Raw genomic sequence first — 27,020 nt, 5'->3', positions numbered from 1 at the left:
GAAAAATAGTATTATGTAAAACTGTGATATGTAAAATGAATGTCATTAACCACTTGCCTACTGGGCACTTTCACCGCTTCCTGCCCAGGCTAATTTTAAACTTTCAGTGCTGTTGCACTTTGAATGAGAATTGCACGGTCATGCAACACTGTACCCAAACAAAATTGTTATTATTTTTTGAGACAGGTAGATATTTCTTTTGGTGGTATTTATTCACTACAGGCAGTCCCCGGGTTACAAACAAGACAGAGACTGTAGCCTTGTTCTTAGGTTGAATTTGTTTGTAAGTTGGAACAGGTACATTTTTTAAGTGTAGCTTCAGCCAAAAAATCTATTTTTAAGCTTTTTGGATATCTTAGGGAAGGGTTAACACCCCTGTAACATTTGTTTTGCTGTCTGTGCCTCTGTTCAGAAGATTTCACCTCGCTTTCTGTCCCAATGACAATTGGATTTTGAAAATTTGGGGTTATTAGGGAAACAAGGATTGGCGATAAAGCATCAGTGGAGACACCTTTTTCCCATAATAACTCTTACAGGAGAGAATTTCCCTTCCTAGGGGTAGATTTCCTCTCACTTCCTGTTTTCTCCCTGCGTTTGTAAGTAGGAGTCCTTTGTAAGTCGGATGTTTGTAAGTAGGGGACCCCCTGTACTGGGTTTTTATTTTTTGCTAAACAAACAAGAAAAGACCAAACATTTTGAGAAAAAAAAAAGTTTTTCTTAGTTTCTGTTTCTGTCTAAAATTTTGTAAATAAGCAATTTTTCTCCTTCACTGATGTGCGTTGATGAGACTGCACTGATGGGCACTGATGAGGCATTACTGATGGGCACTGATTAGGCGGTACTGATGGACACTGATGAGAAGGCACTGATGAGGCTGCACTGATAGGTGGCACTGATGAGCACTGATAGGCATTACTGATGGGCACTGATGAGGTGGCACTGATGAGGCATTACTGATGGGCACTGATTAGGCAGTACTTATGGGCACTGATGAGGCTGCACTGATAGGTGGCACTGATGAGCATTGATAGGTGGCACTGATGGATACTGATAGGTAACACTGATGGGTACTGATAGGCAGCACTAATAGGCGGCACTGATGGGCACTGAGAGGTGGCACTCACTGGCACTGGTAAGCGGCAATGATAGGCATCACTGATGGGCACTGACAAGTAGCATTGATGTGGACTGACTGGCAGCACTTATGTGCACTGATTGGCACTGTGTGTCAGCACTGGTGGGCACTGTTGGGGCTGCACTGATCATCAGTGCAATGATCATCAGTGCCCTGTTGATTATCAGTGTAGATATTCCCTGTGTGGATTTTCCAGTTTGACTCTCCTCTCCTCAAGGGCTGTCAGCATGAGGAGAGGAATGCCGATAACCAGCAAATCCTGTTTACACTGTGATCATCAAGGACACAGCGATTACAGATGGCGGCAGATGCACACTGCAGGGGGCCACAATGTGCAACTGCACTGCACCCATTATTTGGCTATAGCGCAGTCATGAAGAGGTTAATGTAAGCTTTTTCCATGCAGGTTAAAGCTACAGGTTTTCTTTAAAGTATATGTAAACCCTCATCTTGTCAAACAACCCATTCAGTTTAAAATAGAAATGAAAGGCAAAACATCTGTGTATACATAAAAAAATATATAAAAACTTTGTCCCCCTTTTTTTTATAAGTTATCCCATAATCTCTGTTACCAGCTGCATAAGAACTAGGAAAGGGGAAGCAGCAGCACACTGATCTTCCAAGTGTATGGCTGTACAGGGGAGGGAGTGTGTCAGCGCATGTCTGATCATGGGATTAGCTCCCAGTACAGCCAGAAAACTGACTGCACTATGTTCTCCTGCCTAGTGTGGTTAATTTTTAATAGAAAAGCAGAGGGACTGACAGGAACACCAGACATTTCACACAAAAGAAGCAATACAAATAGGCCAGGATACTGTTTCATACAAATACATGGTACAGCAGGCACATATCAGGAATATGATATGTTTGTTGGGTTTACATACTCTTTAATTTATCACCTCCCAACAGCATATACCCACAATATTTTCACTCCCCCGATGGCTGAATATGAAAGAAGGGCCTTTTTAATTCCCGATTTGCCAAAGTTGTAGGTTACAAAGGACTGCAAACTTTTCAAATTACAAATCTGATTGGCCCAGCATTGCCAAATGAGATGAGTCACATGCACCTCCATACCCAGAAGTACTTGATATTACTTTTGGGCTCTGAACAGAGTGACATGAGTGTGAAGGAAAGATAAGTAAATGCTGGGGAGAGATTAAAGCACATCTGTAATGCATAGGAACTGTACTGAGTATAACTGATAGGTATGTTACAGTGATTCTGTTAGCCACTGTCACTGTGTGCGAGGGCTTGTTGACTTCTTATATCAACCATGACAACCCATTACCTTTTAAATTTGAAAGAGCAATAAAGAAATAGCGAAGAGCAGTGTAATGAAAAGTGACACATTAGCTAATAGATCCAGAAGTTTGACGTTATTTTTGGTGCAGAGTTCTCTGCTGTCAACTCCCCTTCTTTGCATACTTATCTATTCTATGTTGTACTTGCACAGGGTTATAGACTCTCCTGATTGGACAGGGCTGCTGCTGCTTGGTAAGTGGTCCAGTCACATGCTCCCACATGAACCAGGGAAGTACAAGGCTCCTTTGCAGGAGCTGAATGGAGTGTTCGGGAAGTGAGGGAAAGGTGAGCATATACTGCTGGGGAGGAGTGATTAAAGCAAACATGTTTCTTAATGATGCATGGATAATATTTCAGGTTTGCGTCAATTTGATTTATACAGAATGACAGTTGTGGCATAGTGCTCATTTACACACACATGCTAAGGTGCACGTGCAGGCTCCTTTAACTCATTTTCTTACAACTCCCTAGATTTCTGTACAAGCCCAGGGAAATAGGATTCTCTACTACACTCACTCAGCAGCTCAAAAAGGGACTACCTGATAAACCAGAGGTAGTTGGGGAAGTGATCTGCAGCAAGGTGGAAGGCCACCACTTTCAGAATTGGAGTGTACAGCCAGGTAGGAACCTAATAGAACAAAGCTTCCCTGGAAAGCTCCAGCACCTCCCAAATTGCTACCAGAGAACTCTTGATCCAGTGGAGTGGTCCTGTTTTCATGGACCTAGGATCTCTCTAGCCTAGGACCTCTCTAGTTGTTTGCCTGTGTTACCAGAGCTACATTGGACATCACAGAGAAAGCTGATGTTAATGATGATAAGCACAGGTAGCTGTTTGTGTTCTGAACTGTTTTACTGAAGTAGTGATTCCCAACTCTGTTGTTATAAAGTCTAACTAAAGCCTAGTACACCCTGCTAGTTTTTGTTCCTTCAAACCAGCAGGCTGAACAAAAAAAAAAAAACGGACAGCTCAGGTCGGAGCCACTGTACTACAAATCTGATGTTAGTACAGAGATCTCCCCTGCTGTTCTATTATGTTCTGACAGGGGGACGGCCCGCCGTCAGAACAATCCAGTCAGTGCCCTCAGCCATTGGCTGAGAGTGCTGATTGGGAGCCGGGAGGCAGACCTTTTTCCATCAGGCACAAACAACTGGCTTCTGTTGGACTAGCTGCAGTACACACGGGCCAAATGCCGTCCGATATTCGGCCAGTGTGTACGGTGCTTTGCAGCCACATTTCCTTGATGGAGCCACAGAAACATTTCTGTGATGAGTGCATTTTTTGTACAGCTTTCATAATCTGGTTTTATTATTCTGCAGCATATGCAGTTTTGCCACCCTTAACCTGTTCTGCGTTAGTGCTTTAAACTTTGCATCTTTTAGTTAACAGCAAATTACAGTTGCTTTGTGTCTCATCATTTGGCTAATTACCCATTCTGTTACACTTGGGGTTTATTTACTAAAGCTGGAGAGTGCAAAATCAGGCTCACTTCTGCATTGAAACCAATCAGCTTCTAACCTCAGCTTGTTCAATTAAGCTTTGGCAATACAACCTGAAAGCTGATTGGTTTCTATGCAAAAATTGCCTGATTTTGTACTCTTCAGCTTTAGTAAATAAACCCCTTGGTGTCTAGGAACAGAAATGACCTTGCCAGAAAATGGTGATGGGAGTGGCATGACAGTGAACCACCCTTCAATAATGACCACCTTATTCCTGGCAGGATTCCTGCTGCAACAATTACCTAAGTTCACAGGTCCATATCAGGATTTGTGTGACAGGTCCAAGAGATTGCAGGGCCTGTTCTTATCATGTGGACTCCCAACTGATCAGCAGGCAAAACTGGCCATTAACACCTTTAGAGGGGGAAGCAATAAGGTTAATCATGCACCTCCCAGTGGACAACCTCTGTTGCAGTTTCACAAGATAGTTAAAGGCATTGTACATTTTAAAATGGTTTTGTTGTTTTAACTAGGTATTGGCATAGTTGTATCCCTTGTGTTCTTTGTTTGTCTTACCTTGTAATGATGGGATCACATTTTGTGGCTGCACTTTGTGGTGTCATGGCTGATTGGTCCCCTGCCAAAGGGAGTGGACAACTTCTTGTTCTGGACCAGCCAGAAGCTAGTGTATGCTTAATTACCCCCTCTGTTTTGCATTACAAATGTGGGAGTGCTAATGTGATGGGACACATCTCCAAACTACAAGTGAGCTCTCTGTGTGTCTGGAAATGTTCTGCCTACTTGTGTCTTCGTTTTAATTACTGTGTAGCTCTTATCTGCAGTAGTGCTAGACTGAGAGGCACAAAGATTGTGGGATTTGTAGTTTCTTCACAGGAAGTGGCAGGCCTCATAAAACAGAAAGAGGTCATGTATTAACCTGTGCAGTGCCATACAAAATGTATCACGTCTCAATGCAAACTGAAACTGTTGACTGTTGTTGCAGTTTATAACCAAGTGGTAACATTGGGGGACCTTAAAGCATATCTAAACTCACAAGCAAACATTTTATAGATTGCAGCTTACCAATCCTTAAATGTGGCGGTTTTCTTTTGTTAGGCATTTTCCCCCTAATTTTTATCTGGGGTTCTGGCCAGTACATCTGTTATTCTTCAGCATCCTTTCACAGATCAAGATGTCCAGAAAAATTTGAAAGGTTGAGACCATTTAACACTAACAAGAATGCTTACAATAGTTACAATTTAAGAGAAGGACTGAAACTATTAGCAGAAACCAAGAAACCTCTGAATTAATTGTCCTGTCTCATCCTGATGGATCATACACTGTACTGCAAAATAATGTACCCCCATGAGTCTTCAGTGACCTGGATGGTTGCACTGTCAAAGACCTGGGCGTCCTCTGTGGCAGAGAGAACTAACATGGAAGTGAGACACTAGGATGTAGAAGTGAGATACTAAACAATATGTACACCTGATTCAACAGACAACCTATGTGTGTGGGTTCAGTTGGTTGAACAAGTCTGCTGACACTCTGTGGTTTGTTCATTGTCGAAGGGGCTGAGTTCTACCTTTGACTTGGCATGTTAGCTCCACTGGAAGTACTAACCATAAACTGTCTTATTCTGAACATGTCAGAAGACAGATACAATTATGTTCTAGTTATAGTGGACCTAGAACCCTGAATTTGATATGGTAGTACCAACCCACAACCAGACCACTAAGCTGTGTCTCAGGTGGTAGCACTTCTGTTTTCCTTATGGCTGTCTGCCAAAACTAAATTCAGACTAGGAACCCTGTTTTAAAAGTAAGTTCTTCCAAGAATGGTCAACTCACTAGGACTTAAGAGGTTGGACAATGCTGTGTACCACCCACAAGGCAATGATGCATATACGTTGTTCAATCGCACCATGACACAACTTAGAGGATTATTTCATGAGAAATAAAGGAAATGGACCCAATAATTAGTCAAAGTGATCCTGAAAATACAAACCATAAAGTACATTTTTTCACAGACTGCTCACACTTCCATGTTATATTTGGGCATACTTCCAAGGGTCTCACAGACCTATGGACCACAGTGCCCACAGAAGAACTTGAACATACTCTAACTTCATTGATTCAGGTGTGAAAAAAATGCCTGTCTGAAAATCCAATAGTTTCTTAAAGAAGGGTCATGGGTGAAGCAAGTAGATGTAGAAGCATCTAATTTTGACCTTCAACCTGGGTACACAGTGCTGTCCAATGTAAAGGCACACACTAGCAAGGAACATTGCAAAACATGGTGGAAAGACCAGAGTTGTCCGACAACAGCCTGTTCCAGGTATGCCAGTCTACGATATCCATTGAGAAGGAACCCAAGAAAAATAAAGATGCCTACACTCTAAACTCATCAACTCACCGAAACCCACAGAGGTCTATAAAAGGGTTCTTGAAGAACCTGTCCAAGTTTGTGAGCCATAAACATTAAATGATCACTATCTCCTGCTCTTCTGCCATAATCTCCAAGATCCCCAGGAGAAGTCATACATCTTCACAAACTTACTTGTTTTGAGGATAAGTGCAAGTAGCTGTTTGTGTTTCGAACAGTTTTGCTGGTAGTGATTCTCAGCTACACTCTCTTGTTATAAAGACTTCTAGAGACTATGCTGTGCATCCATGTTACCTTGACTGAGTCACAGAGGCATTGCTGTGAAGATTCCATGTATGTGTAGCTTTCGTAAAGCATTTGTTACCCCAACATTTCATATTCCTGATATGTGCCTGCTGTATCATGAAAAGGTATTGGGCTCTCTTTGTATTGCTTCCTTTGTGTGAAATCCCTGGTGTTCCTGCCAGTCCCTCTGCTTTCCTACTAAAAACTGACCACACTAAGCAGAAAAACACCACATGTTCAGTTTTCTAGCTATGCTGGGAACTTAGCCTGCTCTCCTCCAATGATCAGACTTGTCCTGACATGCTTCACTGCACAGCCATTCACTGGGAAGTTCAGTGTGCTGCTGTTTCTCCTCCCCAGCTCTTATGCAGTTGAGAACAGAGGGAATGTGATCACTTATAAAAAAACAGGAAAATGTATTTATAATGTCTGTTTATATCTACACACACATGTTTTGCCTGTAATTTCTATTTTAAACTAAATGGGCTGTTTTACAAGGTGAGGGTTTACAATCACTTAAAGCTTTTTTTTGTATGCATGTTTTTTTATTCTGAACCTGTTTTGCATTATTGTTTCTAACTTTGCACCTATTTATTAAACTGCAAGCTACAGTTATACAAATGACATCTTTTAGATGACCTATCCTTTTACATAGTTACTCAAACATAACTCATAACAACAAATCATTAAAGATGTGCCTTCCTCTAAATCAGAATATGTAGAGAAAAATTTCCATTTATGACCTGTGTCACATAGACTTTGCACATCCTTTGAAATTGCAAAACATCTAGATTTTGTTTAGATGTAAATCTGGATCAGATTGCACACCCTTAATCTTTTAAGCATTTAAATAAAGGAATTGTCAAAAACTGTCTCTTGTCATTTTTAACATTTTTGACAGTTTTTTAGTGAAATGGTAGGGGTACTTTAGTACCTCCTTACCATTTCACACAGGGGGGAGGGCCGGGATCTGGGGGGCCCCTTGTTAAAGGGGGCTTCCAGATTCCGATAAGCCCCCCGCCCGCAGACCCCCAAAACCACCGGCCAGGGTTGTGGGGATGAGGCCCTTGTCCTCATCAACATGGGGACAAGGTGTTTTGGGGGGCTACCCCAAAGCACCTTCCCAATGTTGTGGGTATGTGGCCTGGTACGGTTCAGGAGGGGGGCCACTCTCTCGTCCCCCCTCTTTTCCTGCGGCCTGCCAGGTTGTGTGCTCGGATAAGTGTCTGGTATGGATTTTTGGGGGGACCCCACGCCATTTTTTTAAAAAATGTTGGTGCGGGGTTCCCCTTAATATCCATACCAGACCTGAAGGGTCTGGTATGGAATTTAGGGGACCCCCACGTCATTTTTTTAAATAATTTTGGCCAGGGTTCCCCTTAATATCCATACCAGACCTGAAGAGCCTGGTATGAAATTTAGGGGGACCCCCCACGTCATTTTTTTTTTAAATTTTGGTTCGGGGTTCCCCTGTAGGGAATTCCCATGCCATTTTTATCTATGAACTTTTATGTGTATTGTTGGACCGACAATGCATTAATAGCCGCGAGTAGTTTTAAATGACTTTTTTCCTTTGAAATTTTGCTGTCAGACTGTTCTAAACACGGGAAACATGCGCCCCTTTACAGGCCTACTATAGACACCCCCAGGTACGAAATTTAAAGGGATATTACACTTTTATTGTTTGACTTTAAGCATTATTAAAATCACTGCTCCCGAAAAAACAGCCATTTTTAAAACTTTTTTTTGCATTAATCCATGTCCCCTGGGGCAGGACCCAGGTCCCCAAACACTTTTTATGACAATAACTTACATATAAGCCTTTAAAATTAGCACTTTCATGTTCGTGTCCCATAGACTTTAACGGTGTTCGCGTGTTCGAACGAATTTTTTGCCTGTTCGCAAGTTCTGGTGCGAACCGAACAGGGGGGTGTTCGGCTCATCCCTATCTATAAGGTCCATTTAAAAGAGGAATATGTGTGTAGGCTTTCACAATCAGTCAATAAGCTGAAGTTAAGATAAGGCAAAGTTCACTTTAAATAAACAATAATGTGCAAGAGAAAAAAAAAGATTTTTGATTTTACATTACTGGGAGCTTCAATTTGTTCACTAAGCTAAGTGAAAATTAACTTTGTAATTTAAACTCTCTTATTTATTTCTTATAAATGACAAGAAACCAGAAGCTCAAAATGGAAAGCAAAATCCAGTCCATTGATACAGGGGCACCTGCCTTTACAAGCACATGAACTTTAATGGATTCCCAGACTTAGTCTTTATAGTTTGATATTGAGTTGAACCTTCTTTGCAGCTATAACAGCTTCAACTCTTCTGGGAAGGCTGTCTGTAAGGTTTAGGAGTGTGTCTATGGGAATGTTTGACCATTCTTCCAGAAGTGCATTTGTGAGGTCAGGCACTGATGTTGGACAAGAAGGCCTGGCTCACAGGCTCTAATTCATCCTAAAGGTGTTATATCGGGTTGAAGTCAGGACTCTGTGCAGGCCAGTCAAGTTCCTCCATCCCAAACTCACTCAACCATGTCTTTTTTGATCCTGCTATGTGCACTGGTCCAAATAATTTGGTGGAGGGGGGATTATGGTGTGGGGTTGTTTTTACAGGGGTTAAGCTTGGTCCTTAGTTCAAGTGAAAAGAACTCTTAAGGCGTCAGCATACCAAAACATTTTGGATAATTTCATGCAAGTTTTGGGTGGATGAACTTGATTGCCTGCCTGACTTCAACCCGATAGAACACCTGTAGGATGAATTAGAGCCTGTGAGCCAGGCCTTCTTGTCCAACATCATCCACCCCAAACTCGCTCATCTATGTCTTTATGGACCTTGCTTTGTGCACTGGTGCGCAGTTATGTTGGAACAAGAAGGGGCCATCCCTGAACTGTTCCCACAAAGTTAGGAGCATGAAATGATCCAAAATGTCTTGGTATGCTGCTGCCTTAAGAGTTCTCTTCACTTGAACTAAGGGCCAAGCTTAACCCCTGTAAAAACAACCCCACACCATATTCCCCCCTCCACCAAATGATTTGGACCAGTGCACATAGCAGGGTCAAAAAAGACATGGTTGAGCGAGTTTGGGATGAAGGAACTTGACTGGCCTACACAGAGTCCTGACTTAAACTCGATAGAACACCTTTGGGAAGAATTAGAGCTGTGAGCCAGACTGTGAGCCAGGCTTTCTTGTCCACATCAGTGGCTGACATCACAAATGTGCTTCTGGAAGAATGGTCAAACATCCCCATAGACACACTCCTAAACCTTGTGGACAGCCTTCCCAGAAGAGTTGAAGCTGTTATAGCTGCAAAGGGTCAATATTAAACTATACCGACTTAGTTTGGGATGCCATTAAAGTTCATGTGCTTGTAAAGGTAGGTGCCTCAATACGTTTGACAATATAGTATATATGGTAAACATGTGAAGTGGACCATTAACAAAGTGTTCCTCATATAGTATGTAAGTGTAACATAATTTTCATTTCTGCACATCTTCACTTCTCATCCATAAGGGGGCTCTTTTCTGTCTACATTTGCAAAGTTAAATGTTTACTCAAGACATTTCAAAGACTTCATATGAGTTTTTTCTTTTTTTTTTGTATTGATATGACTGCTTTAGTGCACAAACTTCTAAAATATGCAGAGGAAAGGGACAAAGCAAGAAGTAGCTTATGTAGATATAAACAGTGTAAGAGCTGTATTTTAAAAAGAAAGTCAAAGTATGAAAATGAACAAAGCCAGCTGCAAAAAAATTATACATCAGAATTTTAATAAGAATACAAATGATTGTTTTTGCTGTTTTGTTAATTAAGTGTAACTGACAGGGCACAAGACATTTACATTTTCAACTTCAAAAAGTTCAAAAAGACATCATGTCGGCAAGGTTGAAAGAGATTATAAAAGGAAGTGCAATTGTTAAATCTAACATAATGGTTTTAGTGTGTATTATTTTTTGAATAAACATTTCTACCCAATTAAAAGATTGTTTAGCTACATTTAAAAGGGAAGTATATTCAATGCTTTTCTTCATGATGACAATCTTATGCTTTGTCACTTAATGACATGTGGGTCACAACTGAAGTAGGAAATTTCAGCCTTTTCTGTCTAGTTATATATTTGTATATAATTGATGTTTCCTAAATAAGCCAGGCATTTTTTACTGCAAACACAAAAAAAAATAAATAAATACAGTGCATGCTATTGGAAAAACCTATATTTTAAATACAAGAGTCCAGTATAGTGGCATGTGCTTTCAGCTTTTTTCAGCTTTGTTTTATTTGGGTTATATAAAGGGTTATATGTGGTTTATAACATTTTCATGACTTTTGTATCTAAATATACAGTATATATGATTTACTTTGTGTTTGTTTTACCATTTTTTCCTTGTTATAAAAAGGTATACCTTTCTCTTTTATAAGTTAAAACAAATTCATTAGCCTACATATGTACCCTCAGTTAAGGGAAGATGCTTGGGTAGAGTACAATACAGAGAAAGAAATCATGGTGTTACAGGTTCAGTGAACTCATCCTTCTAATGCCCTGTACATACGGTCGTACATTGATCGGACATTCCGACAACAAAATTCATGGATTTTTTCCGACGGATGTTGGCTCAAACTTGTCTTGCATACACACGGTCACACAAAGTTGTCGGAAAATCCAATCCTTCTGAACGCGGTGATGTAAAACACGTACGTCGGGACTATAAACAGGGCAGTAGCCAATAGCTTTCGTCTCTTAATTTATTCTGAGCATGCATGGCACTTTGTGCGTCAGATTTGTGTACACACGGTCAGAATTTCCAACAACGGATTTTGTTGTCGGAAAATTTTATAGCAAGCTCTCAAACTTTGTGTGTCGGAAATTCCGATGGAAAATGTGTGATGGAGCCCACACATGGTCGGAATTTCCGACAACATGGTCTTATCACACATTTTCCGTCGGAAAATCCGACCATGTGTACAGGGCATAAGAATGCTCATAAACAGTGATCCTTGGGCAATCCTCCCTTTAAATGACATGCATACCCACTAGTTAGGGCATACCAGTGATCGCCTCTTTAATGTTTATGATTCAGTGATGGTAAATGTCATGTTATCTATATTCATTGCTACATTATCAACAGACACTGGTCTTTTGAGGTCTAAACATAACTGTTCTCATTCTGCACAGGGAGAAATTGTTGCACAACTGTGCTACAATTTTGCACTAATCTTTGCCCAAATATGACCAGTTTGAAGCTCAAAATGGAATATGGTATAATTACCATAAACAATCTATTCCCATTATTTCTTAAGATCTCAAGTTCTGAAAAACTCCCGTACATAAAATATATGATAACATTTCTTCAGAATAATCACACTATTATATTGTGATTTTTGGTCATGTATCATATATATATATATATATATATATATATATATATATATATATATATATATATATGTATATCATATATATATATATGTATAGACACAGGGCTCAAAATTTCAAATGCTAAGCTACTAGCCAAGCCTTAAGGGTAACTCGCCACCAGTTGCCCCACCCAACCCCTATCCTGCCCCGCCCATAATTCAACCCCTAAACACGCCCTCCTAAATGATCTCATGTAATGACATTTAAATGTTTTATGCAGAGTTAAGTTACAAAAATAAATATGAACAACAACTTTATCAGTGCCCATCAGTGTAGCCTCACCAGTGCCCATCAATGCAGCCTCACCTGTGCTAATCAATGCAGCTTTACCAGTACCCATCAATGCAGCCTCAACTGTGCCCATCAATGCAGCCTGACCTGTGCCTCACCTGTGCCCATCTATGCAACAGGACCAGTGTCAATCAATGCAGCATGACCAGTGCCCACCAATGCAGCGTGACCTATGCCCATCATTGCAGTGTGACTTTTGCCCATCAATGCAGCGTGATCAGTGCCCACCAATGCAGCCTCACCTTTGCCCATCTTTGCAGCGTGACCTGTGCTCATCATTGCAGCATGACCAGTGCCCACCAATGCAGCCTCGCCTGTGCCCATTATTGCAGTGTGACCTGTGCCCATCATTGCAGCGTGACCAGTGCCTACCAATGCAGCCTAACCTGTGCCCATCATTACAGCGTGACCTGTGCCCATTATTGCAGCATGACCTGTGCCCATCATTGCAGCGTGACCTGTGCCCATCATTGCAGCCTTGCCTGTGCCCATCATTGCAGTGTGCCCAGTGACCACCAATGCAGCCTCACCTGGGCCCATCATTGCAGTGTGACCTGTGCCCATCATTGCAGCCTCGCCTGTGCCCAAGATTACAGCGTGACCTGTGCAAAGGAAGAGAGAGGGCAGCCAGCTCATCACAAAGCAGAGATTGCCCGCCGTAACAGCTTACATTTGAATTGCCGTCCGCTCACGCTCACAAACACAGGCCCACCTCCTGACCCGGCGCCTGTGACAGACAGAACACCAGTCCAATGCTGGGATGTGTTCTGTCTATCACAGGAGCCTGATCAGGAGCGGGGCTGTGCATGACCATGAGCGGACGGCAATTCAAATGTAAGCTATTACAGCAGATAATCCCTGCTCTGTGATCCGGCCAGCTCGTCTCTTCCTCTATTCCCCGGGGGCGATCGCTGGGAGAACAGCTCCCATTTAACCCCGCCTGCTGGCGGTCCCCCCCTTGCTCAGAGGCAGCCCAGTTTCCCAGAAACCATTTTCCACTTGCAGAATGCGAGTGGAAAATTTGAAGGCTGTATATATATATATATATATATATATACACACAGTATCTCACAAAAGTGAGTACACCCCTCACATTTTTGTAAATATTTTATTATATCTTTTCATGTGACAACACTGAAGAAATGACACTTTGCTACAATGTAAAGTAGTGAGTGTACAGTAGGGATGAGCCGAACACCCCCCTGTTCGGTTCGCACCAGAACATGCGAACAGGAAAAAAGTTCGTTCGAACATGCGAACACCGTTAAAGTCTATGGGACACGAACATGAATAATCAAAAGTGCTAATTTTAAAGGTTTATATGCAAGTATTTGTCATAAAAAGTGTTTGGGGACCCGGGTCCTGCCCCAGGGGACATGGATCAATGCAAAAGAAAGTTTTAAAAACGGCTGTTTTTTCAGGAGCAGTGATTGTAATAATGCTTAAAGTCAAACAATAAAAGTGTAATATCCCTTTAAATTTCGTAGCTGGGGTGTGTCTATAGTATATCTGTAAAGGGGCGCATGTTTCCCGTGTTTAGAACAGTCTGACAGCAAAATGACATTTCGAAGGAAAAAAGCCATTTAAAACTACTCGCGGCTATTGCATTGCCGGGCCGACAATACACATAGAAGTTCATTGATAAAAACGGCATGGGAATTCCCCACAGGGGAACCTGGAACCAAAATTTAAAAAAAAATGACGTGGGGGTCCCCCTAAATTCCATACCAGGCCCTTCAGGTCTGGTATGAATTTTAAGGGGAACCCCGCGCCAAAAAAAAAAAAAAACAGCATGGGGTCCCCCCAAAAATCCATACCAGACCCTTATCCGAGCACGCAACCTGGCAGGCCGCAGGAAAAGAGGGGGGACGAGAGAGCGGCCCCCCTCCTGAACCGTACCAGGCCACATGCCCTCAACATTGGAAGGGTGCTTTGGGGTAGCCCCCCAAAACACTTTGTCCCCATGTTGATGAGGACAAGGGCCTCATCCCCACAACCCTGGCCGGTGGTTGTGGGGGTCTGCGGGCGGGGGGCTTATCGGAATCTGGAAGCCCCCTTTAACAAGGGGACCCCCAGATCCCAGCCCCCCCTCTGTGAAATGGTAAGGGGGTACAAATGTACCCCTACCATTTCACTAAAAAACTGTAAAAAATGTTAAAAATGACAAGAGACAGTTTTTGACAATTCCTTTATTTAAATGCTTCTTCTTTCTTCTATCTTCCTTCATCTTCTTCTTCTTCTTCTGGTTCTTCTGGCTCTTCTGGTTCTTCCTCCGGCGTTCTCGTCCAGCATCTCCTCTGCGGCATCTTCTATCTTCTTCTCCTGGGGCCGCTCCGCACCCATGGCATGGGGGGAGGCTCCCGCTCTTCTCTTCATCTTCTTCTCTTCTTCATCTTCTTCTTCATCTTCATCTTCTTCTTTTCTTCTCTTCTTCTCTTCTTCATTTTCTTCTCCGGGCCGCTCCGCATTCCTGCTGGCATGGAGGGAGGCTCCCGCTGTGTGACGGCATCTCCTCGTCTGACGGTTCTTAAATAACGGGGGGCGGGGCCACCCAGTGACCCCACCCCCTCTGACGCACGGTGACTTGACGGGACTTTCCTGTGACATCATGGGGTCCTTATTATGTTGTAATATTGCCCTGCGGCCCAGTCTTTCAAGGGAGGAGATCATGCTCTGCTTCAGTATGTCACAGTACATGTTGGCATTCATGGTTCCCTCAATGAACTGTAGCTCCCCAGTGTCGGCAGCACTCATGCAGCCCCAGACCATGACACTCCCACCACCATGCTTGACTGTAGGCAAGACACACTTGTCTTTGTACTCCTCACCTGGTTACCGCCACACACGCTTGACACCATCTAAACCAAATAAGTTTGTCTTGGTCTCATCAGACCACAGGAAATGGTTCCAGTAATCCATGTCCTTAGCCTGCTTGTCTTCAGCAAACTGTTTGCAGGGTTTCTTGTGCATCATCTTTAGGAGAGGCTTCCTTCTGGGAGGACAGCCATGCAGACCAATTTAATGCAGTGTGCAGTGTATGGTCTGAGCACTGACAGGCTGACCCCCCCACCCCTTCAACCTCTGCAGCAATGCTGGCAGCACTCATGCGTCTATTTCCCAAAGACAACCTCTGGATATGATGCTGAGCACATGCACTCAACTTCTTTGGTCGACCATGACAAGGCCTGTTCTGAGAGGAACCTGTCCTGTTAAACAGCTGTATGGTCTTGGCCACTGTGCTGCAGCTCAGCTTCAGGGTCTTGGCAATCTTCTTATAGCATAAGCCATCTTTATGTAGAGCAACAATTCTTTTTTCAGATCCTCAGAGAGTTATTTGCCATGAGCTTGCATTTTGAACTTCCAGTGACCAGTATGAGTGAGCGAGAGCGATAACACCAAATTTAACACACCTGCTCCCCATTCACATCTGAGACCTTGTAACACTAACAAGTCACATGGGGAGGGAAAATGGCTAATTGGGCCCAATTTGGACATTTTCACTTAGGGGTGTACTCACTTTTGTTGCCATCGGTTTAGACATTAATGGCTGTGTGTTGAAATATTGTGAGGGGACAGCAACTTTACACTGTTATACAAGCTGTACACTCACTACTTTACTTTGAAGCAAAGTGTCATTTCTTCAGTGTTGTCACATGAAAAGATATAATAAAATATCTACAAAAATGTGAGGGGTGTACTCACTTTTGTGAGATACTCTCTCTCTCTATATCTAGATCTAGATATATCTATATATATTTATATATAGATATATATAGATATATCTAGATATAGATACAGTATATCTATCTATCTATCTATCTATCTATCTATCTATCTATCTATCTATCTATCTATCTATCTATCTATCTATCTATCTATCTATCTATCTATATATATACAGGGCTTTTTTTCAGGGGGAACTTGGTGGAGCTCAGTTCCACCACTTCTGGCTCAGACCCTTGGGGGGGCTACTCACCACAATGACTTGTAAACACAGAAGTCTGGTTTCTGTGTTTACAAGTGACCCCCTTGAACACTGCACTCTGTATGTAATGCAATCCTGGTATTTAACGCCCCTTTAAGACCCTCCTACTGTTCATAAAATTTGACTGACCACACCCACTATTTGATGTCATTTGGAGGGTGTGTGTGGGGGTTTTGGGGGGTTGTGGTTGAGTTCCAGCATCTATTGTTTGAGAAAAAAAGCCCTGTATATATATCTATTTATACAGTATATATATATAGATATATATATAATGTATATACAACTGTGTGGTAATTATATATTAATATACATTTGAATTTTATGTGCTTAGAAGATTTATGAATTGTGATTACTTTTAGTTTTCCAGACTTCATAAGTATTCATTTTAATATTTTGGCAAATGTTTTCCATGTACAACTGCCCATAAAGATTATAATGTAATTTCTTTGAACACAGTATGCAAAGTAATCTGCTCAAGGTCAAAAGAGATGGACACTGATATTCTGATATTAAAACATCATTCAGCTTCACATAAGTTATAAAACAACGGCCACATCGGAAAAGTAGAAAAAAAATAATACAGCACAGTGTCTGCTGTAAAAAAGTGTACTCTTTGCTTGATCAACTTGAGTTTTTTTAACTCTAAAATTATATATATAGATATATAGATATATAGATCTATATATATATATCTATCTATATATATATATATATATATATATATATATATATATATATATATATATATATATATATATATATATATAGATATATATATATATAGATATATCTATATAGATATCTATAGCTAGATATATCTAGCTATAGATATCTATATAGATATAGATATATCTATACATAGATATATAGATATAGATATCTATATAGATATCTATAGATATAGATATATATATTATACATATACAGTATCTCACAAAAGTGAGTACACCCCTCACATTTTTGTAAATATCTTATTATATCTTTTCATGTGACAACACTGAAGAGATGACACTTTGCTACAATGTAAAGTAGTGATTGTACAGCTTGTATAACAGTGTAAATTTGCTGTCCCCTCAAGATAACTCAACACACAGCCATTCATGTCTAAACTGCTGGCAACAAAAGTGAGTACACCCCTAAGTGAAAATGTCCAAATTGGGCCCAAAGTGTCAATATTTTGTGTGGCCACCATTATTTTCCAGCACTGCCTTAACCCTCTTGGGCATAGAATTCACTAGAGCTTCACAGGTTGGCACTGGAGTCCTCTTCCACTCCTCCATGATGACATTACAGAGATGGTTTATGTTAGAGATCTTGTGCTCCTTCACCTTCCGTTTGAATAAAGTTTGAAAACAGAGCAGCAAGGTGGGACTTTGTATGAGGCTTGGGGTGTGTAGAGCCAAGCGCCTCCATCCCCGATAATTTGAACAAAAAAACAAAAAAGGTGGGACTTTGTATGAGGCATGCACCCTGGGAGATAACACGATAACAATGAATATTGCAGGTACCCAAAATAATATAATAGAACCATAAACGTTGCATAGAAGCATCACATGGCATTGATTGGCATTAAATGGTTTAATTGTATATAAAATATGACAGAAGTACAAATAATGACATAATTCATACTGTAAATATTATAAAAACCCAAATTAATTGGAGGCAAGTATCTAATTGTATATATAATATGACAGAAATAAGAATAATAACATGATTAGTTCATACTGTAAATACTGTGGAAAACAAATTCATTAAAGGCACGTCTCTATGATAGATAATTGTATCCTTGGTTAATTGGTAAAATCTAATTGATGTATAAGGTAAGGTAATGATGCAATTATAAACATAAGGGGGCAACTATTGGCTCACAATCCCATGGTAAAACAACATAATTGGTTCATACTGTAAACATTGTAGATAACCAAATTCACTGAAGCGTGTCTCCATGATAAATAGTTATAGCCATAATTGGTTGGTACAGTCCAGTTGGTGTATAAGGTAGTAAATGGGGATAATATAGTATAGACGAAAGGGCATCTATTGGCTCGACACATTTCGTGGCGACTGCCACTCTTCAGGAGCAGGTATGAGGTAGGTGTCTATAAATATTAAAGACATATATATTGGAAGAAATTATATAGTTGGTCTATGTAGAGGGCGAGGAGGGGGGAAGGGGGCATTAAACCCGATTTCCCAGAACTACTTACAAGTAATCCTATGAGTTTGGGCATAGGCATGGAGGGCTAGAGGCCAACCGAAGAAACATCAGCCCCCGGGAGCTGAGGTGGACTGACCCAGATAAACAATGATGGAAGTCCAGTAACAGACACTAGTCCCCAGGGATGCACCACCATGAGTTGCAAAATTGGTGTGATCCACGTGGTAGCCATCTATGAAAGGAGGGGGTATATGGTAAAATATAAGTAAACCGCAGAAATATATAATGGGTGACTGGTAGTAAAATTATACTGGTGCAGGTGCCAGTCAATGGCAGGGAAGTGAAACAGAATGTGGGATCGGTGCAAGGTATAGGGAGGATAATGTGGCACAAAAAATAAAAGGGAGAAAGCGTATGGGGGAAACCAAAAAAAGGTTACCTGGAAGGGGAGTGTAAGCAATGAAGGTCCAGAGGTGCACAGAGGCCATGGCGGTGACAACCTTGTGGGTGCTGTGAATGAGCTGAAGGGAGTATAAATATTTACAGTATGAATTATGTCATTATTTGTACTTCTGTCATATTTTATATACAATTAAACCATTTAATGCCAATTGATGCCATGTGATGCTTCTATGCAACGTTTTTGGTTCTATTATATTATTTTGGGTACCTGCCATATTCATTGTTATCATGCTATCTCCCGGGGTGCATGTCTCAGATAAAGTCCCACCTTTTTTGTTTTTTGTTCACCTTCCGTTTGAGAATGCCCCACAGATGCTCAATAGGGTTTAGATCTGGAGACATGCCATGGTTGGCCAGTCCATAACCTTTACCCTCAGCTTCTTTAGCAAGACAGTGGTCATCTTGGAGGTGTGTTTGGGGTAGTTATCATGTTAGAATACTGCCCTGCTGCCCAGTCTCCAAAGGGAGGGGATCATGCTCTGCTTCAGTATATCACAGTACATGTTGGCATTCATGGTTCCCTCAATGATTGTAGCTACCCAGTGCCAGCAGCACTCATGCAGCCCCAGACCATGACACTCCCACCACCATGCTTAACTGTAGGCAAGACACACTTGTCTTTGTACTCCTCACCTGGTTGCCGCCACACACGCTTAACACCATCTGAACCAAATACCGTATTTATCGTTGTATAACATGCGCCGGCGTATAACACGCACCCACAGTTTAGGAGGGAATTTTAAGGAAAAAAACTTTTAGGAGGAAAGTTTAAGGAAAAAAAATCATTTAAATGCCCATCAATGCAGCCTCATCAGTGTCCATCTGCAGCCTTGTCAGTGTCCATCTGTAGTGTTGTCCCTAATTGCAGCCTTGTCCCCCATTGCAGCCTTGTCAGTGTTACTCTGTAGCCTGTGTTATTTGCATCATCTTTGAAAATGGCGCCGCCGTTCTCGGCCGCCTTCGGCCATTCTCGACGGCTCCCGCCCGCCTTCGGCCATTCTCGGTGGCTCTCGGCCGCTTTCGGCCATTCTCGGCGGCTCTCGGCAGCACTTGGCTTTCGGCGGCTCCCGTGGGACTGCGAGAGGCGCCGAAAGCGGCCGAGAGCCGCCAAGAATTGCCGAAAGCGGCCGAGAGCCGCCGAGAATGGCCGAAGGCGGGCAAGAGCCGCCGAGAATGGCCGAAGGCGGGCGAGAGCCGCCAAGAATGGGCGAAAGCGGCCGAGAACAGCGGCGCCATTTTCAAAGCCGCCGAGAAGAGCCAGAAGCCGCTGGGAGCGGATTTTCAGGGGAAAAAAGTGCTTGTTATACGCCGATAAATACGGTAAGTTTATGTTGGTCTCATCAGACCACAGGAAATGGTTCCAGTAATCCATGTCCTTAGTCTGCTTGTCTTTAGCAAACTGTTTGCGGGGTTTCTTGTGCATCATCTTTAGAAGAGGCTTCCTTCTGGGACGATAGCCACGCAGACCAATTTGATGCAGTGTGTGGTGTATGGTCCAAGCACTGACAGGCTGACCCCCCCACCCCTTCAACCTCTGCAGCAATGATGGCAGCACTTATACGTCTATTTCCCAAAGACAACCTCTGGATATGACGCTGAGCACATGCACTCAACTACTTTGGTCGACCATAATGAGGCCTGTTCTGAGTGGAACCTGTCCTGTTAAACGGCTGTATGGTCTTGGCCACTGTGCTGCAGCTCAGTTTCAGGGTTTTAGCAATCTTCTTATAGCCTAGGACATCTTTATGTAGAGCCACAATTCTTTTTTTCAGATCCTCAGAGAGTTCTATGCCATGAGGTGCCATGTTGAACTTCCAGTTACCAGTATGACAGAGTGAGAGCGATAACACCAAATTTAACACACCTGCTCCCCATTTACACCCGAGACCTTGTAACACTAACGAGTCACATGACACCAGGGAAGGAAAATGGTTAATTGGGCCCAATTTGGACATTTTCATTTAGGGGTGTACTCACTTTTGTTGACAGCGGTTTAAACTTTAATAGCTGTGTGTTGAGTTAGCTTGAGGGGACAGTATATTTACACTGTAATATAAGCTGTACACTCACTGCTTTACATTGTAGCAAAGTGTCATTTCCCAGTGTTGTCACATGAAAAGATATAATAAAATATTTACAAAAATGTGAGGGGTGTACTCACTTTTGTGAGATACTGTATATCATGATAATTCTAAATTTGGCATTCCATTTTGTAACAGTTTAGAACAAATGTGTCTATAAAGAGGTCAAAATTACAGTCAATGACATCTACAAGAAAAGATTAATGTTAAAGAGCAAACTTGTGCTTATGGTGTGCGGTGATGGCACAGTGGTTGGTAGCACTGCTTAGCTGTTGGTAGCAATGCTTAGCTGTTGGGAGCACTGCTTAGCTGTGCATAGCAAAATTTGTTCTCCTGTTGTCTGTGTTATTCTCTGTTGGTCATTCATTGGGAAGGAACTGATGTGAATGTTAAACATGATATGAAAATAAAAACTAACATATTATGAAAATGCATGTAATAAAGGGTAATGTTAATAATATGTTTCTACTAATTATGCAGGCGTATTTACATACAGAACGTGTTATTTATTTGTCTAGTTAACTATAGTTGTTGCATTTATTAAAGAATTATTATTCAGCATATGAATTTTCTTGCCATTCTGTTTTACCATAAAGATGACAATAATGTTACTATTTTCTCTAGAATTGTGAATATTTTATTAAATAATTTATAAAGGAAATCCAGATTAGCCTTTAGTGTCATGGATAAGCGTGGCTGAACTGGCAAATGGATTGACTACTAGACATTTGTTCAGTTGAGGGCTTGAATCTCTGACCTGACCAAAGGCTTTCCAGATTCCCATGTGTACCGAACAGGCTTGCTCAAGTCCATTCACACACATAGTGCAGCTTTGCTTCATTGTGTCCTCATTGGCTCACCGGCTGTGATTGACAGCAGCAGTGTGAGCCAATGAGGAGAGAGAGACCCCAGAGAGTCGCTGCTCTTATGCACATCGCTGGAACGAGATGGGTTTTTAGGTAAGTATTAGGGGGGGCAGGGGGGAGCTGCACCCAGAAGGTTTTTTACCTTAATGCATTAGGGTAAAAAAAACCTCTTGCCTTTCCACTTTAATAATCTAAGTCTATCTTTTTTTTCTTGAAAAGCCAGTGTGAAACACACCCAAAAACTCCACCCGGTGCCAAAAAAAGTGCACACACATAAAGAATGACACAAAACGTGCAACGGGTGTTACACAGTCCTCCCTAGGAAGGACCTTACCCTGATCCCCCGGAGCGTTAGACTCCAGACAGGGACTGAGGTACTCACTTGGCCCATCTGGCTGAAACCAGATGGACCCCTTTCTCTGGAGGGTCTGTTGAAACAGACCCACCCAAGTACTCGGTGGGGCTCCCCTGAAAGGAGACCCCATGAGAGAGGGCGAACAAAACCAGAAGGCCATGTCCACCCCCTCCCAAGACTTTCAGGGTAGGCCCGAGGTCCCACACCCTACTAATCACACTGTGACAAACGTGTAAACAATGAACAAATAATACAAAAAATTGACGAACACAGTGGTAAATAAATGGAAAGTGGGGAGAAGGAAGCAGGAGAAGTGAAAGTGGCCATTGTGCAATACAATGGCCGGCCCTTTGGCCAGAGATAAAAAATTCCTCTGGTCCTAGCCAAAAGGCTTGGCCCTAGAGGCAGGTGTGAAAAAAGTGTGTTGTGAAGTGACCATGGTGCCAACAAAACTCAAAGTGTTCTCATCCACACAGTGAGAGCTTAGGGAGAGCCCCTGACCCCAAGGCTCAACCACCACTCCCATCACTCCTACCTAATCCTACCTAATTACATTTGGGAAATACTAAACGCCCCCCCCCCGGGGGGGCCAGTGTTCTCTCCCAAAAAACTAACCGGAGCAAGGACTACACTAATCTAGGCCAAAAGGCCAGCGACCCGACCCTCTGGACGGACTCGGTGCAGCACCCATCCCCACCAGGAGCACCCTTCCAGACGGCTCAGACTCAACCATTGATCGGCCCCCAGTATCTGTCGGGTGGCCTGATATAGTCCCTGCTGAAACTGCCTTTCCAGGTGCAATTACACTATTGGATTTGCATAGCTCTCTCCTTTGGGAGTAGCACCGTGCCTCCTCTGGAAACTGATAAGAACAGATACTACACTTGATCTTAGCCAAAAGGCCGAGAAGTGATAATCCAAGTCAATTTAGACAGGAGTAAATATTAACTGGCTCCTGTCTAAATTGGCCCTCGTATGTCTGTGCATGTATGTATGCATACAATCTAGAGACCTTAGAAAGAGCAAGAATTGAAGTGTAAATGATAAATGATTGGTCTACTTTTATATTTTGAGATTTTCTAAGTTCTAACCCATTAGTTGCAAAATTATAGTATGGCTAATCATGATGAACGCACACACAACATATACATTTTTAGCTGCCTGTCCAAAACCTACAGAAACAATTATAATTACAGCATACTGCACAATAGTCTTTCAAGCAAACCTTGTGTGTGTGTTGGTAGTATTCAGTTACTGTGTACATACTCTATGCAACATATGGAGCAGAGTACAGTCTTAGATTTCAAAGGTCAAATGAGGTTTTGCCTAGTACAGTAATTTGATACTGAATATCACAGAGAATGTGTTTGCATTATCTAGAAGTGTTTTTGCTTACACGAATAAAAGGAAATGATTGATAAATACATTCAAAATCATGTCAGTTCAAGAACAAATTGCAATATTGTACTAAGAACTTGTGGATTAAATGATTACAGTCAGTGTTATATAACCATATTCCACTAGTTAGTATCGGAAGGTTCATTTCAGATGCATGTCGATAAACCTGTAGTCAAACTTGAAAATGGTACAAAATGCAGGCTGCAAGAAGTCGAACTACAATTATTGGCAAAAACTTTTTTTTTTTCACTTTGGATAGAGTAAGGGAGGGTTCTAACCTCTTTTGTTTTTTATTTTTTTTAACCATTGAAAAGATTTACCTTCACATGCTGCCCATAACAGGAAGTGGGAGGAAATCCTTGCAAATGCAAATTAAGGGAATTCACTGGGGGTCCTCAGGCCACCAAAACTAGTGTCTCCATTGGAAGATTTCCCCTCTATTGCTGTTCTGGGGACAACCCAAGATTTGAGATTTTCTTTTACTTTCACTTTTAAGGATAATGGTAAATAGGACTAATAGAGAGGGTGAATCTCCCTAATGGGGAAGAGCTAGCAATAAAAAGCTGACAGCTGTTCTAATCCATTTATACTTTAAACTAAAAAATGTTTTTCCTTTAGTTATACTTTAACTTCGGTATGACCAATAAACCTATTGGGTTTTGAATTCAGGTCTTAGGTTAACGATCAGAAAATATTTTAAAGTCTTGATCTGAATAAATTATCCTGAATTCTTGTATTTTTGTTTGTGTCTGCTCTGTTTAAGCCCGCATTCACACCTGAGCAGATCATATTTCTGGTGATTTCAGAAGTTTTGCACAGGTGTTTTTCAGACATATACCAGGTGTGTTACAGGCATTTTTTGCTCAGATTGAGTAAGGGGAAGATAGGGGTTCTATAGCAGAAGAGAAATGTTTCAGGTGTAAAAATGCATGCAAAAATGCACATATCACATGTTTACAGACATTTTCAAGTCTATGGGATCAAAAAACGCCTAAATATGCTAAAAAAAAGAAAAAAAAAAATGCAATGGGACTCTGTGTAGTCAGATGTAGGTAAATGAGCAGAAACATGTTCAAGAGTGAATGGGGGCTAAATTATTACATTTCATAATTTGGGCCATACATTACAGAATGTTGGCTGAAACCACTTATATTGCGCCAAAAAAACTTACATTATAACTAGAGGTCATAAATCAATGAGCACAGCAATGATGATGGGAAACAATGAATCCCTCAAGTAATAGTAAAAGAGTGAGAGAAAAGGATAGGGAAGTAGGTAGGTGAGTGGGTGAGGTAAGGCAAGAAGGGCAAAGGGGGGTTCCCAGAGGAGGTCAATGTCATGGTGGGGAGGCTACTTATGATGATAAAGGGAAGGAGTGCGCTGTTATAGGTCAAGTAGCATGGTATCAAAGTTTGCGGATGTCACATCTAACACTAGCATTGGGTGTCAGGCACTATAGCTGACTCTGTGTTTTTCACCCATAGCAGCCCCCTTTCCCATAAGGGAAGCAGGCCTACCAGTACACCGTGCATCGGTCCCCCCACAGCCTCTACACCAAGAACTAAGCAATCAAAGACCACTGATTGCTCAGTTCCCAGCTCTTATACACAATGCTATAGTGCCTGGCTACCACGCTGGGGGAGATGTGAGCAGAGCACAGCAAATAGGTACTTGCAATTGGCAGACAGGCAGAGTGATCCAATGGAAGTCTAGGTTCAAAGCAGGCAATATTCAGAAAGCACTCAGGGTCAAATCCATGGTCAAAAGGCAATCAGAGTTCAGAAATTAGTCCAAAGTCCAATACAAGGTAGATAACAAGGGAATCCAAACTAACAGGAAGGACTGATCAGGCAAAGGCAAAGGTCAAAGCACAGAAACAAGGCAGGCAAACAGGGAGCTTGAAGCACGCGTTGCAAACACTATCACAATCATGAATTTAAGGGCCTGACAGGCTTAAAACAGGTTTGGTCTCCACCCAAAGGCTGTGTCTACATTAATCACCCTGCAGGTGGTCATTCAGAGAGGGAGGGTGCAGCTCAGCCAAAACCAGGATGCTGAAATGAGATTTCCATGGAACAGGAGCATTATATGCTCCTGACAGTGGGAAGAAACATATCTATCCACTGCTGCCAAATTTTAGTATATGTGGGGACATGGTCATGTAGGATGGCATGTGTAACATTTAGATTAAGAGAGGAGATTTTCCAGGCAGCTGCCACTGTCTGTTTAGAAAGCTTAAAATGCATAGTGGTAATGACTGGGGGGAGGATATTTAGAATAGCTTTAGTGGGATCTGGAACAATAGTTTTGCCAAACGTTATGGAGAGAAGGTCAAAGACCTTTATCAAGCACCTGTGAACTATGGGGCATGTCCACCAGACACAAAGGTGTATTCCCAATTCCTTGCAGCCCTAAAAGCACTCCATTTAATTTGAAAGTAGCCAATAGGGATGAGCTTCGTGTTCGAGTCGAACCCATGTTTGACTCGAACATCGGCTGTTCGGTCGTTCGCCGAATTGCAAACGATATGGGCCGTTCGCGCCAAATTCGTGTGGCGCGTCACGGCCCATAATTCACTGCGGCATCGCAGTGCATTGCTTGCTGATGATTGGCCAAGCATGCACTATGACCCGCATGCTTGGCCAATCACAGCGCCGCCTTAACAGAGCCGTAATTGGCCAAAGTCAAGGAGGCTTTGGCCAATTATGGCTCAGGGGATTTAGTACACGCCCCACACTATATAAGGCCGCCTGGACGGCGGCCCTGTGCAGTGTGTTCCGGTGTGCTGAGAAATAGAGAGAGAGACAGTGTCATTTCATTTGAGTTAGCTAGATTAGGCAGGACAGTCAGTCAGTTAGCTGCACTTAAAGTGTATTGTGTATATATATGCATCCCAGGTGTTGCATATATATATATATATATACACTGTATTCAGTTTAGCTAGATCCGTTCCTGTTATCTTCTAGACTATTTACATTTAGTGCAGTGCGTCCTGCTCACAGTGTTCAGCTAGATCCGTTCCTGTTATCTTCCTACTGACAGGCATGCTTGTCTTGTTACAGTATTTTGAAGAAAATTACTGGTGTTCTTTTGATCCTATTGGTACCACAGTCAGGCAGCTAGACTATTTACATTTAGTGCAGTGCGTCCTGCTCACAGTGTTCTGCTAAACCTACAAGTTAGTGGGGTGCGTCCTGCTCACAGTGTTCAGCTAAACCTACAAGTTAGTGGGGTGCATCCTGCTCACAGTGTTCAGCTAAACCTACAAGTTAGTGGGGTGCGTCCACCTCACAGTGTTCAGCTAAACCTACAAGCTAGTGGGGTGCGTCCTGCTCACAGTATTCAGCTAGATCCGTTTCTGTTATCTTCTTACTGACAGGCAGGCTTGTCTTGTTACAGTAAATACAGCTACCTGAAGAAAATTGCTGGTGTTCTTTTGATCCTATTAGTACCACAGTCA

The 27,020-nt window shown here is 42.1% G+C and overlaps 1 protein-coding gene and 1 pseudogene across 6 annotated transcripts in view; one reads left to right on the top strand and one right to left on the bottom strand.

The window, feature by feature from the left end:
- The window catches only part of ST18 (ST18 C2H2C-type zinc finger transcription factor), a 599,563-nt gene that overhangs the window by 281,213 nt on the left and 291,330 nt on the right, over positions 1–27,020 (top strand). The gene's annotated exons all lie outside the window — the stretch shown is intronic.
- Positions 22,971–23,076, bottom strand: LOC141146413 (U2 spliceosomal RNA; annotated as a pseudogene).

Source organism: Aquarana catesbeiana, linkage group LG05 (genome assembly GCF_042186555.1).
Source record: "Aquarana catesbeiana isolate 2022-GZ linkage group LG05, ASM4218655v1, whole genome shotgun sequence".
Classification (NCBI taxonomy): domain Eukaryota; kingdom Metazoa; phylum Chordata; class Amphibia; order Anura; family Ranidae; genus Aquarana; species Aquarana catesbeiana.
Note: the sequence above shows the minus strand (reverse complement) of the source record. Positions and strands in the feature narration are given on the sequence as shown.